Source organism: Mustela lutreola, chromosome 9 (genome assembly GCF_030435805.1).
Source record: "Mustela lutreola isolate mMusLut2 chromosome 9, mMusLut2.pri, whole genome shotgun sequence".
NCBI lineage: Eukaryota > Metazoa > Chordata > Mammalia > Carnivora > Mustelidae > Mustela > Mustela lutreola.
Window position 1 is genome coordinate 141,819,714 of NC_081298.1, and position 17,796 is coordinate 141,837,509.

The window sequence follows — 17,796 nt, forward strand, 5'->3', positions numbered from 1 at the left end:
CCCGTGGTCAGATGAGCAGAGCTGGGACATAAAAGTGCCCTGAAAGAGGGCCCTGCAGGAAAAATGTGGCAGTTTGGATGGCTTGTGTTATTTATCAGTAACAGGAGCCTTCTCCGTGTTCGTTACCCATTCCTCTTCCAGCCCCCAGCAGCCATCAGCCGCTGCAGACATGGTTCATTTATCTGCTGGAAGATAGCTTCGTTGTGCATGCATATACACAGGATCATGACCTGATTATATAAATAATAAAATGTGTGTGTGTCAGTGGGCAAAATTTATAATTAATTGAATTTTAGAACGAAAATCATTTAGTTCACTGTAAAATATAACTGCAATTAAAAAAAAAAAAAAAGTAGGGGCACCAGGGTGGCTCAGTCAGTTAAACGTCTGACTTTGGATCTCAGCTCAGGTTACAGCCTCGGGGTCTAGGGACTGAACCCCATGTCGGGCTCCATGCTGGGCCTGCAGCCTGCTTAGGAGTCCCTCACTCTCTCTGTCCCTCTCTATTAAAAAAAAAAAAAAATCAAAAACATTAATTGCCACAATCCTTGGGACTTAGGATCCCTTTTCCTCAGCATATTTTCTAGGTTTGAACCACTTGGCATATGACAACTGGGTCTCACAGTTGTTTTCGCTTGATGATATAAACATTTTCCCATGTCCACAATCTCCAAAAATCTTATCTAATTAGAGCAGGATATTTACTTAACCATACTTAGATGTTTTCCATTTGGGACTGTGTAGATGTTTTTCCATTTTCCACACACTCACACACTCACAAACACACACTCACACACACACACACACAGAAGCATTCGTTCAATGCTTATTTAAATGCTATTTCCTTCTTTTTCCCTACATTGAATATCATATCCTTGAGCTAGATTCCCCAAAGCTCAACTGTCAGCAGGATTTGTGGCTGCAAATAAAAATCCAGCATTGATCCATCTGTCCTTAAGCCATCCTCCCCCTCAGCTGGCCCCGGTCAGGCCTACAGACGTTTTCCTTCTGCGGAGCCAACTTGATTTACCCTCGACCACTTCCTGTTCTGCTGGAGCCTTCATCAGATTAGCGTCCTATTAGCCAATGTTCCTTTTACCTAATTTCTCTTAGAAATCCTTTCAAATAACAATGTCGTGTTTACCGAGAAAAATCTTTCTTACTAACCAAGGTACTTATGATGGTGTCATGGTAGTTACATTGTAACCAGACTGGCTGGAGATAAACAGAATGGTATTGATAACGTACAGAGGGCCGGTACAAGGAGAGAGCCATACACAATTTAAACTAACATCATACAAGCCACGTTTGCAGCTTCCAGATGCTTATTCTTGTCAGCAGCTCATTTAAGGCGTTTACCATTTGGGATCAGCTTATAGATGTCATCGGGTTTAAAAACCACCCTGTGGGGATGCTTCAGAAAGAAGAACACATAACACTTCAGGCAGATCTGAAAGTCCTGTATTTATTTATTTTTTTAAAAGGATTGCGTTGAGTTAAATGTTTAACACCCTGAAGCAGTGGGTACCAGGTCCTGTGTTGGGGACAGGAGGAAGATGTGTCCTTCCTCCAGGACCCCAGACTGCCACAATGCACCCTAAGAAAGCGTGACAAACAGACGTGGACATCTCAGCCTCTGCTCTATGGCCCAGGAGAGCGTGGAGGACAGTACTTCGGTCAGAGAGGTTTTACTTCCCGGTAAACAATGCCGTCTTTTCAGGTTAAATGTTATTTCTATAAAATTGTGCCTTGAGTTTCTCTTGACTAAATGGCAGTTATATTTTGTTGACATAATAGGACACATGTGTCGACATCAGTTCTCTGGGTTTTGGGGGGTATTTTTTTTTTTTAACACTCTGGAGCTAATACTGGCTTCCAAGATTTAAAAATATTTTGTTTTGCAAAGCTCATAGGCCAGAGGCTCAGGGCCTGCTGTGTCTGGTGAGTAAAAGGATGCTCTCTCCAACCACGTCATCCACAAAATGCCAGAGCAGCTCAGGGACTCCATGAGGTCTGAGGGGCCACGCGGAGCTCCCAGGAAGTGGCAGAGGGAGACTGGCAGGGTGCCTGGCAGAGAAGGAAGCAGGATGTGGGAGAAAACAGGTGATGTGGGGGCACGGGTACCCTGGGATGCCCTGGACCATGGGGGCATGTCAGGTGACAGCCGGAAATGCAGCCGGCCAGGGACAACTGGCCAGAGAATGGAACCGGCCAGCAAAAGACACAGGCTTCCAAGATGCTGGAGAAACACGAAGCAGCTATGAAAGCAGGGGTTCACGGATGAAGGCCCCCGTCCAACAGCCTTCCCTGGGCCTGAAGGTGCGGGGCATGCAGTGGCGCACTTTACGTGATCCCATTTCCCACAGGGGAAAAATCAACGGTGGGGGAGGGGGCGGCTGGGAGACACACAGGGGCAGCTGGGGGAGGGGGGATGCGGCGGGCCTATAGCGATGCACTCGGTGCCAAGGTCAGAGTCAAGGCAAATCTCAAAGATCAAGATGCTGTTTGTCCAAACCGACCTCCTCACCTCATACACTGAAGAAAGCACAGTCCAAGGAGATTTCTAACTGAATTGATACCGAATTGAGCTCAGTCCCTTGAAGAGTCGACGCCGAGTAACACAGGGCGCGGAGGGGGGTGTAGGGATGGGCGGGAACCTCAAGCATCAGGCCTCAGCTCTGGACACCCGGGGGGCGTGACACCGAGAACACGGCCGGAGCAGCACCAGACGCGCTACTGAGCGGCCGCCAGTGGGTGACCCCCGCCGAGGCTTCTACCCAGGGGTGCGGAGGCTCGAAAGCCCAGTGAACCCCCAAAGAAACATGTGGGGACCAGTCCCTCTAGACCAGTGCTACGGCAAGGAAATAGATACAGCGAGGAGATACAATGTATCTGTGATTTTACATTTTCTGGCACTTTTTTTTTTTTTTAAGATTTATTTATTTGAGAGAGAGAGAGAGAAAGCAGGGGGAGGAGCAGAGGGAGAGAGAGAAGCCCAAGCCGACTCCCCAGTACGCAAGGGACCAGACACAGGGCTCGATCTCAGGACCCTGAGATCATGACCTGAGCCAAAATGAAGAGTCAGAAGCTTCAAGGACAGCGCCACCCAGGGGCCCCCTGCTCCATTTTTTTAAAAAGTAAAAATAAGCAAGAGAAATTAAGGTTAGTAACATTTTATTTAAATAAATAACATCACATCAACATGCAATCAATATTAAAGTTATTACTGAGGTATTCTGCGTTTCTACTCCATGTTTCACACGAGATCCCGGAGACCTGGTGTGCTTTCTACATGCACAGAAAGCTCCCTCAGGACTGGTCACAGGCTCAGGAGCCCAGGTAGCCAGAGGTTATGGGCTGGACAGTCCCGCGCCCCCCACTGCCCCGGTGCTCTCCCGCTTCTGCCCGGGCTTGCTTCTGCCGCACCAGCAAGAGGGCCTGCCTTCCCCAGATAAACCTGGTCTTGTAGACAGCAGCCTTCCCTGCCGGGCTGGCGGGACACAGCCCAAGCCGGTCCTGAGCTGGTCCCCACGAGCCAGCCTGCGCCCACAAGCCTGCACGTGGCCAGGAACTGAGAGAAAACAAGGTCACCGCCACGGAAGCAGGGCACTGGGCCAAAGGAGAAGGAGTCGTGGGAGTGATTAAAGTATTAACAGATAAGAACTGTCCCCTCGGCCACTCTGCGGCAAGGGGACTGCTCATTGAAGAAGGAACTGAAAACATTTCCTTCTGAAACATGCTCACGTTTGCCTATTCCAGAGCCCAGTTCCTGGGTGAGGACTCCGTGACGAGTCAGCATTAAAAACAAAAGAAAAAACACACACACCTTAAATTCTGAGCTATTGCACAAATGGGAAAAAGCAGAAGATGAGTGTCATTGCCACAGGATAAGGGACTCCTGGGTGTCCCAACTGCTGTTTTTCCTGGAGCAAAACCGGAATTTACAAAATTCCAAAAGTCTAAGAGGGTCACACCTGCCGGCTGATTACAGAACCCCGTCCCCTGTCTCGTTCTGGAAAGACCTCCCCAGCCCCCTCCCCTCCCCCCAGCCCCTTCCCTCCCGCTCTCCTCGCCCTCATGGCGTACCCTTCCCCCGCCTTGGAACCGAGGAGGTTTGCCGGAGGAAAGGGCAGACCAGATGAGAGGAGGGAAGGAGGGGCGCGTGAGCTTGCTCCGGGACTCCAGCATCTTCGGAGCGGAAAGAGGCCTACGCAGTTCGACCAATACTCACGGAGCACCTACTCGGTGCCAGGCACCGGGCCGGCTGCCAAGGGGCACAGAGATGAGCAGGACAGGTCAGTGATTCCCTGCTCCTTGCCGCGCCCGGAACAACAAGTAACTCTGGGAAGGTTCGGATGTGTGCACGCGACACGGGCAAGACCCCGAGACTACATGAGCCACGTGCACACAGGCCCCGACCTCGCCGGAAGGATTCCCGCCTTTCAAAGCAGAGCGGGTGAGCCAAGCAAGCGAGGGCAAACCCACACGGGCTTCGTGCTCCGCGCTGTCCCTACCGCTCCAGGACCGTTGTCCCGGCCCCCGTGGCCTCTCCCTCCCCCAGCGCCCCGGTTCACCTGCAGCCACGGTGTGCTCTGAAAAGCCCGTTCTTCTTGGACAGAAGGACAAGTGTCACCACACTCCCGCCACCCTCTTGCCACCTGAACAGGGAAGGGAGCCTGCAGCGCGCGGTGCCATCGGGACCCCGGGGCGCCCACCAAGTCAGAGGGTGCCGCGCCAAGGACAGAGGAGCCACAGAGCAGAATGTGGCCCTCGTGAGCAGCCCCGAGCTGCCAAGCCGGGGCCAGCAACGTCCCCGCCCGCCACCACAGAGGAAACACGAGCCCATTGCTCAAGTCCTTGCTCCTGAGCCTTCTGCGTGAGCCCAACACACGGGAGCACACAAAGACATAAAATTAACATGTTACAGGTAAAATCGTGTCCCCAAAAGGCATGCTGGGCTCCTCAGCCCCCAAATCTATGGCTGTGACCTCACTAGGGTCTTTGACAATGGGGGGGGGGGCCGACACTGGGACAACGGGTGACCGGCCGCTGCTGCCCACCTGCACTCACCGGAACTGCCACGGTCACCATCCCAGCGAGCGGGTAGCTTCTAACCAACAGACGTCTGTTTCTCACAGTGGAAAAGCCTGGAAGCCCAGACCCAGGGGCTGGAAGACTCGGTGTCTGCTGAAAGCCCCATGTCCTGCGCTGTCGGCCGACCATCCACTTACTGTGCCCTCACCGCAGGGGCGCTCAGGGGGCCCTCCGGGGTCTGTTTGTCAGGACACCCACCCCATTCACGAGCGCTCCCACTCCTGACCGAAGCACCTCCCAAAGGCCCCACCTCCTCACCCGTCCCACTGGGGATGAGGTTCGGGGGCGTCCGCTGGCTGCAGAGACAGCCCCCGTGGGGGACGGGGGCGAGTCAGGAAGGCGTCCGTGCCCACGCCTGGGAGGCAGACGCTCCACCCCGACACGGAGGTGGTTTCTTAGGGTCCCGCCAGGGGAGGGAATACAGACACCTTCCTTCTTTCTTCCGCTACATCCGGCCCTCCCGGCCGCGCCGCGGGCCTCCCACGGCCACACTGTCCTGATTCCCAGGGTCTCCGGCTGACGCTTCATTGAGACGCGGAGAAGAAAGAAGCGACTGTGATCTCCGCAGAGCACCCGGCCTGTCTCATCCACACCAGGCACCGGGGCTGCCGCGCCTGCCAAGCCAGGAGGAAGGAGACACAGTTTTAGCCAATAAATCCGCACCCCAAGGCACCAGCTCCAAACGTCCTCTTTCTGGAAGCTCTTTCTCTTCCACGGATACCGAGCGCCGCTGCGTGTGCTCCCAAGGACCACTGCGTGGCAAACGGGGCATTGGGAAAAATCACTTTCTGGGACTGTTGGTTTCAGGGGCCCCGGAGCTCCCCGTAAGCCTTCGTACTTCGCGAAGCTCCGGGAGCACGCGGCCTGTGTGAAGCGCGGGAACGGGAACTGGAACCAGAGACAGAAGGAGAGCGTAAGGCGCTCAAGAAACAGAATCCACTGGGTACGCGTTACCCCGCACACAGGCTCTGGGATCTTTGCAGCTGATCGTTCTGGTTCCTCTGTGGGGAGAACCGCGTGACTCAACGGCCCACAGTGTGTCTCCCCGACCCTCTTTCTAGGAACCCCGACCACCTCTCCACCCAGAGCACCTCAGTCTCCCACTGGAAAAACCCAAACGGTAAGGCGGAAGGAGCCCACCTCAGAGGGTCTGACCACCCCCGGGAGCTCAGGATCCTCTAGAACAAATCTCGCTGGGCCCGACCCCGCGCCCCTCGGCGTGCCGCACGGGGGCTGCCTCGTCAGCGCTGTCGGCCCTCCAAGTCTGCGCTCACTCATGCCCGTCTCCAGCGTTTGCGAGACACACGCTAGGAGCCACACACTGTGGTCCTCGTGCACACCCACAGAGCAAGGCCCACGTCTGCCTCATGGTCCCCAGTGTGACAGAGTGCCTCCAGGCAGCCCAGCGAGCCCTTGTCTGAAGCTGGAATGGACCTGGTCTGCTGTCAACACAACCACAGCTCAGGACTGGCGAGGCCTTCTGTCCTGCACCCCTGACCCACCGGGCCGCGTGCTCCGGCCTTCCTCCTCCCGCCCAAACCAACACTCCCGCCTCCTTTGTGCTCAGCGTCTTACGGTCCTGCGGGGCGCTGTTTAGTGGACTCGGCTCCGAGAGAACCCTCTGGAGTGGCTCAGATCAGAACGTGAACTCGAGTCCCATTTCTCGTTTCCCTAGTGAGCCATGTTTCTCCATCTTGTTTGCAACCACTTAACACACACGGACTTAGCAAGTGCAGATATGCACTAGGGGCAGGCAAAAACGAGTAAGCTGTTACCCTTGTAGGGCTTATGATTTAGCAGAGGAAATCAAACAGTTACATAAACCACTAAAATTAGAGGAGAGAGTTTTAAGTGCAGTCACAGGTTGTGAAGGAGAAGTTGCTGTGGAGGCACCTGGAGGAGAGAACGTTTCAGCACCTGACGGGAGAGGGACAGCCAGGGCTTGGGAGGGAAGGGGCTGGCCAGGACCCAAGGCCTGCGGTTCCGGCCTGTGCTCTGGACAAGTCCAGTGTCCCATGACAGGATGCCAGCACCCAGGGAGTGGACCTACCTCTAGCCCCACGTTAATGACCCTACAGCTTTGAGAGAAAGGCGGTGCGTGTTCCCAGACTGGAAGGACCCCTGGGAAGGGGGCACATGGAGATGGCAGGAGGACGCCCAGGACCCCCGTCGGAAGCCCGCTGGGAGAGCCACCCCAGAGACATGTGCTGGGGCCGCGCAGTGAAGCATCCCAAAGGCTCCACCAGGAGGCACACTCCGTACCCAACAAGCAATGGCGGTAGCTGAGGTGGTCCCAGCAGCAAAGTGACAAGAGGTCCACGGAGAGACGAGGAGGGACTCCACTGGGGTTGACAAAATACTTCCCAAGAAAGTCAGAAAGTACCTGTGTAGACCTGGCTTCAGAACAGCTGTTGAAGAGAATGTTTTACCTCAAGAAAGAAGAGGGTGCCTGATACAGGGGTCTACATGCTTCTGGGAAGGGGACCTTTCCCATCACCCACAAGCTGGGGGAGAGGGCCGGCCTCTCTGCCCCGCCAGCTGCCCTTCCTGCTGGAGAGACCGGCATGCCTGACGGGGGAGGGGGCAGCGGGGAAGGCAAGTGATTGAGGGGGGGGGGGAGGGACAGCCCGCAGACAACCCAGCCACGGGGGGCAAACGGAGAGGATCAGAGCGCACCGGTCAGTACCGGTTAACACATGTCCCAGAGGAAGACCATAGAGGAAGGGCTCCCGCACGGTCCAGAGACCAGCAGGAGGGCAGTGGAAGTCTGGGAGGCATTCTCTCCATGCTAGAGGCAGTCTGCACGGGCCCACCTCCCTCCAGAGAGCCTTAAAATGCTGCCCCCCCTAAAGTCACACATGCCCTTTCCAAAGAACTGCTTGGAGCCTGACCCTTTGGCAGCCATAAAGGGTCCCAGGAAAATCACGTAAGTAGGAGGTGTTCCGAGGACAGACACAAAACCTCATTTAGCCAATAACCAAGCTAGAGACAAAGTCAATGAGGAAGCTCCCCTCTGTTCTACTGGGCCTGGGCACAGGCTCCCCACGCCCACCCCACAGAGCTGTGCCAGTTGGGGCAGAAGCTACGGGAGCCGGCAGCTGCACTGCTGGGCCCGACTCCCAGCTCTGAGGCCCTCTGCAGCAGGCCATAGGCCACGACAGGCCTAGGGAATCACAGCGGCCCTGCTCAGGGTACAGCAGTGCAAGAGGACAGGTTTCCGGATGGTAAAAATGATGGCTGCCGCCGTGGTTCTGCTCACCTTCTCAGAACCCAATCTCCTCCAGCAGACCTGGGGCGGGGGGGGGGGGGGGGTCACGGGGAGGGAAATGAAAGGACAGAGGCTCCAAAACCAAACAAGGAAAACCCCACACTGGCAGGACCTTTTAGAAGACACCAGCCATGAAAGCTACTGTTGACACTCGGGAATGCCGGTTGGAACGGCGATCAGAGACAGCCAGCCTCCTGCAGAACAGGCCCGTGGCAGCACGGCCGGCCCTCAGCTCCCGGCACACCCTGGCTGCGACTTGCGGTTTCCAGGCCCAGAATCTGACCTTGACCCTCCCATGTGGTCCAGCTAACGGGGACTCTGGCACCCTCAGTTCCAGTAGACAAATCCCGCACTGCGGCCCGCGGCTCTCTACACACCAACCCCCCCAAAGAACAGTCTGAGAACATGCGGGCCTCCCCCACCCCCAAACTGTGGCCTCCATAAGGTCACAGGATATATATATATGCTTTCCTGAGTCCCACATGGGCTTCAATAGTTACCATGTGCCTGGCCTTGGACAACCCAACCACTCTCTGTTTCACCTCCATCCTCTGCAAGGTGGGGACAGGCACAGTGTCCGTCGTGGAGGGCCCTAGAAGAACGGGGGCCACAGCCAGGGCCCCATCAGGCAACAGGACCTGCCAAGTGACTGCTAACTGCTGTGTCCTCTCTCCTGCGGCCAACGCTAGGTGAACTCAGAAACGTTGGCTGCTACACTACTTCCCACCCCCGACGAACTGATTTGTCCTGGTAACACTGCATCTACCTTGTCAACTTGCTTCTCCAGGGGAAGCCCGGATCTCAGACTCCAGGCCATTGAGGAAATATGCTCCAATTCAGATTTTAGATTCCAGGAGGGAAGGCAGATGGAAAGTCTCACCCCCAAGAACCACCACCTCCAAAGCCTATCTCGCAACACATCATTTGTAGGCAAAAACACTCTTCTTGAAAAATCCCTAAAATTGATTGCATTTGGTAAGTTATCCTGTAATGCTGATTCTCCTGGGAACCACCGTTAATACAGCACATCATTATTTCTGGATCTTGGAAATCACTTCAGCCAACACCTGAGTTTTACAGTGCAAGATCTGGGGCCACGCGAGAAGGCTAAGACCTTGCCATTGGTCCCTGGCTGGGTCAGAGGCTGTACAAGCTCCGTCCTTCCGGACTAATCCCCAGCAAGTATGTGAACAGTTGCTGCAATTCAATTTCTTCCTCTAATTAAGAAAAGCTATTCATGTGTGTCAGCAACGCCGAAACAGAGGACAGAGGAAGCCGGTCCTGAGAATGATCACCTCAGATGACTTTCCTAGCCGTTAAGAGAAGGCACCTTCAACTTAGTTCTTGGATCTCCAAGGTAGGAAGCCACCCAGGTGAATACGGAGAGGGTCTGTCCTCCTGGGAAGCAATCCATTCTGCTCACAGCCTCCTGGCTCCCTCTGGCATGCCACACCCAGAGATCCAGGGACAGGGGGCGGTCCCTGCGTGGTCAGATGCCCTGCTAGTGTCTGAGGCCTCAGTATCCCCACGAGTGACTCCAGACCCCCAGACCCCCGGAGCAGCTGACACATCCCCATTCTCACTAGCCCAAGCACAGAGCAAGAGAAAGAACAGCTTGCAGTCAGGATCGCTGAGGCCAGGCCCAGGCCCACCACAGCCCTGTGGGGGGGTGCCCAGGCTGGGGTCTCTGGGGTCTCTGGCCTCTCTTCCCTCCAAATCCCAGTGAGCGGCTGGGCTAGGAATCCGCGGTGACCATCTAGCTCTGTGATTCTCAGTCTGCAACGACGTGCCTCCTCCGGTCTCACCACCAGAGAGAAAGGCTCTCAAGAGGAGGGGGAATTTGAACAAAAGAAGGCAGCAGAGCCAAATTATGAACCACAATGGGAAAAACAAGCGACGTGGCTCCCAGCTTCTGGCCAAGCCCCAGATTTCCCCGCTAGACGTCAGCAGCTTCGACTGAAGTGTGTGTGGGGTCCCGTCCAAGTCCCAAACCGCACCAAGTCCACAAGAGAAGCGCTGGCCTCTAGGGCAGATCTGCCCGCGGGAATGACGCGCTACCAGACCAGGGGCACTCCGTGTGCTCCTAAAGCACACGCGTGTCAACGTGCTCTGCCGGTTGTCTACCCTCCCCCTCCATGCACGGTCTGTGGGTGCCGGCCCAGGCGCTCCTCTCTGTGGCTCCCCCCCCCCCCCCCCGCCTCTGAGTTCCTAGCTCTCCCCAGCTACTGGCTTTAGAATCAGGGCCCCTTTAAACGTGTAAACCTCCAAACTCCAACTGTGATGGATCTGGAAAATTCCCATCCCATTAAAATTAGGTTATTTGCATCCCATTTTCTCCTGAGATCTGCAAACCATGCCTGACCTCTGGTCAGGGGTACAGGAAGCGCAGGTCCCAGCAGGTGGGAGATGGGGAAGGGGTCAGGCTCTAGAGGCAGCACTGGCACAAGGCACGGCAGGACACCTCCTTCATGACACAAAGCAGGGTTCAGCTCACTCATTCTCCTCTACTCTTCCACAGTCATCCAGGGCTCCCACAGCCACCAGATCAAGACCCACGTCAGCCTGCAGTTCAAAGACAGTAAGTTGTCCCCATCAGAAGTCTCCACTCACATTTCCTTTGCACTCTTGACAAAATAATAAAAACAAACATTATCAAGTCACTAGAAAACCACAAGGGACCAGGTCCCTCATCTCAGTATTGGGGAAGGGAAGCTCAGACCCACAGGAAAGGTCCCGGCCCCACACACCTCCTGTTCCCAACCCCTCCTCCAGCACGCAGTTCCCTCCCAGCAGGTGCCCTTACTAGGACACCTCCCCTGCCGCACCTTCCAGCTTTGACTCAGGAGCCCGCCCTCACGGAGCGGCCCTGACCCTGTCTGCACGGACTTACTTTGTGTCCTGCCCTTGACCTCAGAGCACAGCTCCTCCGCTGGCTGATCTGGGGCGGCGGGGTGGGGGTGGGCGGGCACCCCCTCCTGTCCCCCCTTCACTAGAATATCTCCTTACCTATCGCCAGGCCCCACTCCCAGGGAAGAAGCTTCCCAGCAGAACTGTGCGTCAGGGCACAACTGTGCATCGCGGCATGTCCAAGTCGAAGGTCTTCCTAGTGCAGGGGCCACACGCCCCTTCCCCGGGGCAGGGGCACCCGCTCCGGATATCCCCTGGGGACTGTCTCTAACCCTTTTTCAGTCACCCAGACTTCTTCCCCGCACAAGACAAGCACAGGGTATTTGTTGGACATTTTTTTTTTTTTTAAATTCACTGAAAAGAAAGGCAGGGAGGGAACTTTTTAAGTGTCCATCCTAGAACTGACCATGGAGATCATGAGGGTACAGTTAGGAGCCCCTTCCTCCCTGTAACCCGAGCCTTGCCCAAGAGACCAGCGCTGGGCGCCCAGGACGGTGCCAGGACCTGGGGCAGCGCCAGAGGGCGGATGCAGAGACCCCGCAGGAGCCGAGGGCTCCGAGGAAGGGCAGCGGCCGCGGCCACCGGGCTGCGGGGATGGGCGAAGCGGGGGACGCGCGGCACCCGGCCGGGCTGACCTTCCCGCCGCCTCCGCGTCCGGGCGGTTCGCGCTCTCCAGACCCCGCGGCCCGCGGGCCTGCGTTCGCCCCTCGCCCGGGAGACACCTCCGCCCGCCCGGCCGGGGCGCCGGGGTCACAGCGCCGCAGAGCGGCTCCCGGCCCGGGAGGCGACGCGGGACCCGAGCTTCCCGAGCGGCCGCGGCGCTGGGGCGGCCGAGGGGCCGGGCCGGGCCGGGGTGGCGCCCTCGGCCGGGAGCCCGCGCGGCCCCGCCCCGCCCCCAGCGCCTGGGACCCCGGCGCTGCCCCGTCCCTCCGTCCCCGCTCGGCCGCGCCCCGCTCCCGCGATGCCGACACAAAGCGACGCGCGTCACCCACCTGGTCCCGCACGGCCGGGGCTCCGGGGACCGCCGCTCCCGCTCGGCCGCGGGCGGGGCTCCGAGCGCCGCGCCCGCCGGAGCCGCCCTTTCTGCCCAGCCCGGCCTCCAGCGGGGCGCGCCGCCGGCGGGGGACAGTGGGCGGCGGCGAGCGGCACAAAGACGCGGGCGCCCAGGCTCGGCCCGCGCCCCCGCCCGCCGCGCAGCGCCCCCTGCCGCCCGCCGCGCGCCCGGCCGCCGCCCTGCGCCCTCCGCCCTCCGCCCTCCGCCCTCCGCCCGCCCTGGGCGGTGCCTCTGCCCGCCCCGGGCGGGGGACTGCGGGGTCGCCGCTCGGCGGGGCCGCGGGGACTCGGGCCGGGACGCCAGCCCTCGCCGTGCGGGAGGCGCCAGCCGGCGGCGCAGGAAGCGGGCGGCCCCCGGCGCTCCCCGCCGGCCGATGGGGTGCCCTGGGCCGGGCAGCGAGGCCGGGCTCGAGTCCCCGCGCGGCCCCGGCCTGACCCGAGCCCGCAGAAGCGCAGCCCGAGCCCGGCGGTCCGAGGACCTGGCTGCGGGGCTGTCCAGGCGTCCCGGAGGGCTCTTTTCCCAGCACCTGGCGGCTCTGATGGACGGAGGGAGCCAGCCGGACGGTCGGGGACCCGGGATCCGGGCGCAGCAGCCCACCTCCTGTTCTAGGCTTCCCGGCTCGGTGCAGTCCGAGGCTGTGGAGGGCAGAATTCCTGCAGGATTTATTTTTGCCACTTCCTCTAGGAGCTAGAAGTTGGCCAAGTGTTGAATTGTGTGCCTCTCGGGCATGCACCGCTGAACAAAACTTGTTGGCGTCTATGAAACAATGCCGCCTCCAACGCCTGGACTCGGCTCCTGAGTGACGGGGACGCAGCCGAGCGGCCTTCCTCAGCACCGTCCCCTCCTCTGCGGGCTCTGAATTCGAGTGCCCCCACCTGCCAGACCCGCTTAAGCGAGTTATGTCCCTGTGCTGCCCTGTTTCTGGCTGGGAGACACAGGTGATAAGAGGGCGCGGGTCATCACCTTCTGGGGAGGGACCAAGGAGGTCAGACGTGCACAGAGCCACATCGACATGGCGGATACACCAACTCTCGGGACTCTGCGGTCCTTACCGATTATCCCTCCCATTTCCGTCCGTTATACAAGGTTCTCAACTACCTGCAGGCTGTGAAGGAGTTATCTTCCCCTGCTACATACTCATCTTTCCTTAAAGCATAAATGTGTCTCTTCTCCACTGAGAAGTTGTTCTGGTCAATATCTCCCCTCTTCAAAGACAGGAACAGGCGCCTGACCTTGAAGGTCTCTCAAATTCTTCACAGAAGTGTTATTATTGAAGAAAAAGGCACCATGAGGGGCACCTGGGTTATTCAGTTACTTATCCCGGAGTCCTGGGGTCCAGCCTGGGTCAGGCTCCCCGCTCAGCAGGGAGTCTGCTTCTCCCGCAGCCTCTGCAACCCTCCCTCACCCCCAACTGGAGCGCACTCTCTCTCTCTCTTGCTCAGTCTCTCTCAAATAAATTTTATTTTTTTTTTTAAATGAAAGAAAAAGGCACAGTGAGAAAAATCCTAATACTCGGTTGTTCTGATCTCTCAACAGGAGATGCAAGTGGATCCTCACAGAGCCAGTATTCGCCCCTCCTGGAATGTGGTCAGGGCACCAGACGGGACCCAGCGATGAGCGGGCAGATGGACGGATGTCTGCAAATCCACCAGGGATGGAAACAAGCCACGGACTCCATGCCGGATGGGTCCATACTGGGTACCATTTCTACCGCAAACAGGGGCATAGGGTTTCTAAGGGAGAGAGGGGGCGGGGATTGGTAGGGAGTGTGCTCAGAGAAGCCATGCTCTCCCTCAAGTGCATAACTGAGACCGGGGTGTGCTCACGAGTTGACCTGTGTCTGACTTCATTCCCACTGTCTTCACTAATGACGTCAGTCAGGGCATGAGGACACCATGAGTGATCATCAAATTTACATACAATACGTCTCAAGCAATTGTTTTCTATGATGACCTCGTCCCCTATCTCCAGATCTCTGAACTTGTCAGACATTAAGCTTGTTTCTGTGTCGATCACGCCCTCTGTCACACTTCATGTTTTGGATATTTACTGTCTGGTTGTTAGACCTCAAGATTCTGTAGAAGAGTGATGAAGTCATTTTTCTATGTGTCTCCCATAGGGCCCTGGACAGGCTAAGCACTCAATAAATAAAGAGTGAGATCATCTACTGGGAGCTTTGCCTTGGAGCGACCATCCTGGGTCTCTCCAGGGATGAGCTGCCTGTGTCTCTCCAGGTCACGTCCACTCCCCAGTCCATTGCCTTCACAGGTCATGAGCTGGGGCCATCTTCCCCAGAGGACTTTCAGGTTGAGCCCATTTGAAAAGATACCCATTGTTCCTGTTTGTGACTCATCATTCCCTCACGGAACAAGTGTCGCTTTGATTACCTAGTAGAGGCAAGGTTCTGTGCTCGATGGTTAAACAGACTGCCACCATACATGGTCCCAGACCAGAGAAATGGACTTCGGTTCTCAAGTTTCTCCTCTCCACAGAAAATGGGGGGAAGCTCCAGCTTCACACTCACGACCTAAAATAAAAACATTTTAGACAGTTTGTATGAATATATAATCACACGTTCTATAAGTACAGAAAATTGGTCATTCCTTTTAAAGTCCGTTTAAAGCACCTGGTTGGCTCAGTCCGTTAACCGTTGGCCTCAGGTCACGCTCTCAGCGTCTGCCCAGGCTGGAGCCGCGGTCGGGCGCTCTGCTCCTCCCCCGCCTCCTTCCTCTCCTTCCATCTCTCTCTCTTTCTCTCTCAAAATGGATAAATAAAATATTTCTACAGAAATCAAATAAAATCAACTTAGATGCAATCCCTTGTTTCTAGAGAGCCGCCAGCCACTAAATGCCGGTTATTGTTCGGACTCTCTTGGCTGGGATACCCAGGAATCAGGAGGGTTTCATGGTTCTGGCGATGAGGGATGTGACCTGTATTCACCCCCAGCATGTGGCCATGTCCTCCGGCAGTCTCCTCCAAGACACGCTAGCCCTTTTGAGCAGGCTGGCCACAGTTTCTCGTCAAAGGGCTCAGTTCCCCAGGAGGCCCAGGGGGCCTGAGAGGGACAGGGCAAAGCCAAGTCTCTGCCACTCTCAGAACTTCATTGGAAAGCTCCCCAGATCCGCACTCCTGCTTTCTGCCTCTCAAAGGCCTCCTTGGGGTGTCCGGGTAGCTCAGTAGGTTGGGTATCGTCCTTCAGTTCAGGTCATGATCCCAGGGTCCTGGGATCCAGTCCCATATAGGATTCCTTACTCAGCGGGAAGCCTGCTTCTCCCTCTTAATCTGTATCTCTCTCTCTCTCTCTGTTTTTCATGCATAAATAAATCATATATATATACACACACATATATATATATATATATATATATATATGTGTGTGTATATATATAATCTCAAAGGCTTCCTCTTTCTTTCCCAGCCTACCCATCCCAAATAATCTCATCCATGCACAGAACGTCCACATAAGACAGGATGAAGAAGGATTGTCCCCAGGCAGCTCTGCCATCAGCTCTGCAAACACCCTTGGAGCTAGAAAAAAATACAAGGTTCCAGCAATTTTCCTAGGCAGTCCAGAGAGAAGATTCAAAAAAAGGAAGCTTACATTACTATCACATGAAATATGTGGTCAAAACAACCAGAGTAATAGCTTGAGGAAGAAAAACAGAACTTCAAGGAAGAAAATACAAGTGAAGAGAAAAAATGCAGCCCTGCTGTCGTTTAAGAGCACTGCTGTGGGTTGATTTGAGTGCCTCCAAAGTCTTAGGGTGAAGTTCTAACCACCTCATGGTACAACCTTTTATGGAAACGGGGTTGTTGCCGATGTCCTTAATTCAGATGAGGCCATCCTGGAGCACAGCGGGCCCTAATCTAATGTGATTTATAAGAAGGGTAGACAGACATACACCTACAGAGGATGCTCTGTAAGCTTGAACCCAGAGGCTTGGTGATGCTTGCACCAACTGGGTCTCCCTGAAGTTTGCCAGCAAAGCACCGGAAGCTAGGAGAAGCCTGGGAAAGATGGTCGCTCCCAGCCTCAGAAGGAGCCAACCCAGCCAAGCCCTTAATCTCAGACTTCCGGCCTCCAGAGCTGCTAGATGATCCATTTCTGTGGTCTAAGGCTTCTGGCCCTGGTTATTTTCTTTTGACTACTCTAGCTGACTGATACATGCAGCTGAAAATATGCCCATGTGTGACTACAATGTAGGGAATAAGTGTCATGACAAAATTAAAATGCAATATACAAAGGCGGTAAAATAAACAGTACTGTGAAAATTAATAAGGGGATACCTCACTGAAGGGGCGTCAGGAGGGAGCTCTCAGACCCTCTCACTCCTGGTCAGTCACAAATCCAGCAGGAAGAGAGGGACCTTGCAGGTGGAGGCTGCTCTACTACACACGCGGGAGGAAGGAAGGCTCTCCTTGAGGCCAACAGCCCAGCCCATGAGAAACGGTCACAGCTCAGCCAAGGAGGAGTCGCCACATCCCAGCTCTCAGTTTACGCCAATGGACCTTCTGTGGGTAAGAGCCTTCCCACCCTCCCGGTTTCCTTCACAAAAGAGCGTTCCTCTCCTTTGCTGGGTGGACTTGTCTGTGGCTTTTGCCCTAGCTTCCTTGTCCCAGATCGCAGTTCTCTGCTATTCCTAATAAACTCATTTTGTGGGTAAAATAACCAGCAACCTTGTTTTTAAGATTAATAGTCATAAAGAGGAACGTCACTATGCCAAGAACAAAGTAAGATCACTTTTCTTGGCATCTTTTCCAGAAGGTAGAGACATTTTCTTCCCTGTTCACCACCACACTCTGCTCAGGCAGGACAAGTTCTGGGCACTCAAAGAGTATCTGTTGAATGAAGTAAATGCATCGTGTCTTCCACGATTCTTGCAAACTAGTTCTTCTCTCTGGCTTAGACGGAAATGCCGTAGATCCTCAATAGATGTTTAGAGCAGAGAGAAGGCTGAGTTTAATCTTTTTGTTGCACATATAGAAACACTGAGGTTTAAAGTGGCCTTTGACAATTCTAAGATCACCGCTAGCTAGTGGCGTAAGCACCGCTATTACTCAAGGTTCTTGGCAGATTCAGAGTTCTTCTGACATTTTATTACACTGCTTTTCTATAGCAATCAATAGAATATGGCCCTTGTGGCTCAACAGAATTTAGAGAGCCCTTTTCAGTTCTGAAGGGATGATTAAATTATATTCAATGTTAGTTGGACTTAATTGTGGGCAGACATTTAATGCTCACTAAATATCCACGTGTTTCTCCACATTTCCAAGCTCGTTTGCAGTTAGGCAGTGACATAAGACTCATTTTCTTCAACATACTGTGGGTGAGGCGGGACATCACTTCGGGGCTGAGGCAGAGAAGAATTTCAGAACCTGACTCGGCCAGCCCTATCGTAGTGATTCTCGAGCCGCTCCCTGAGCTGTCTGGGTCACAACATCAGCCTGGGTCTCTAAGGTGCCTCTCCGTAGG

At 55.4% G+C, this 17,796-nt stretch overlaps 1 protein-coding gene and 1 long non-coding RNA gene across 2 annotated transcripts in view; one reads left to right on the forward strand and one right to left on the reverse strand.

The window, feature by feature from the left end:
- The window catches only part of RNF144A (ring finger protein 144A), a 107,083-nt gene extending 94,752 nt beyond the window's left edge, over nucleotides 1-12,331 (reverse strand). The window contains exon 1 of the mRNA XM_059132743.1: nucleotides 12,262-12,331. The gene's annotated coding sequence lies outside the window, so the exon portion shown is untranslated. The remainder of the gene's footprint in view (nucleotides 1-12,261) is intronic.
- Nucleotides 12,332-12,651: 320 nt separating this feature from the next.
- LOC131807422 (uncharacterized) lies at nucleotides 12,652-16,977 on the forward strand. The gene is made up of 3 exons (XR_009344482.1): nucleotides 12,652-13,261; nucleotides 13,860-14,021; nucleotides 15,742-16,977. It is a non-coding gene; the product is annotated as an uncharacterized LOC131807422 (long non-coding RNA).
- Nucleotides 16,978-17,796: the final 819 nt, after the last annotated feature.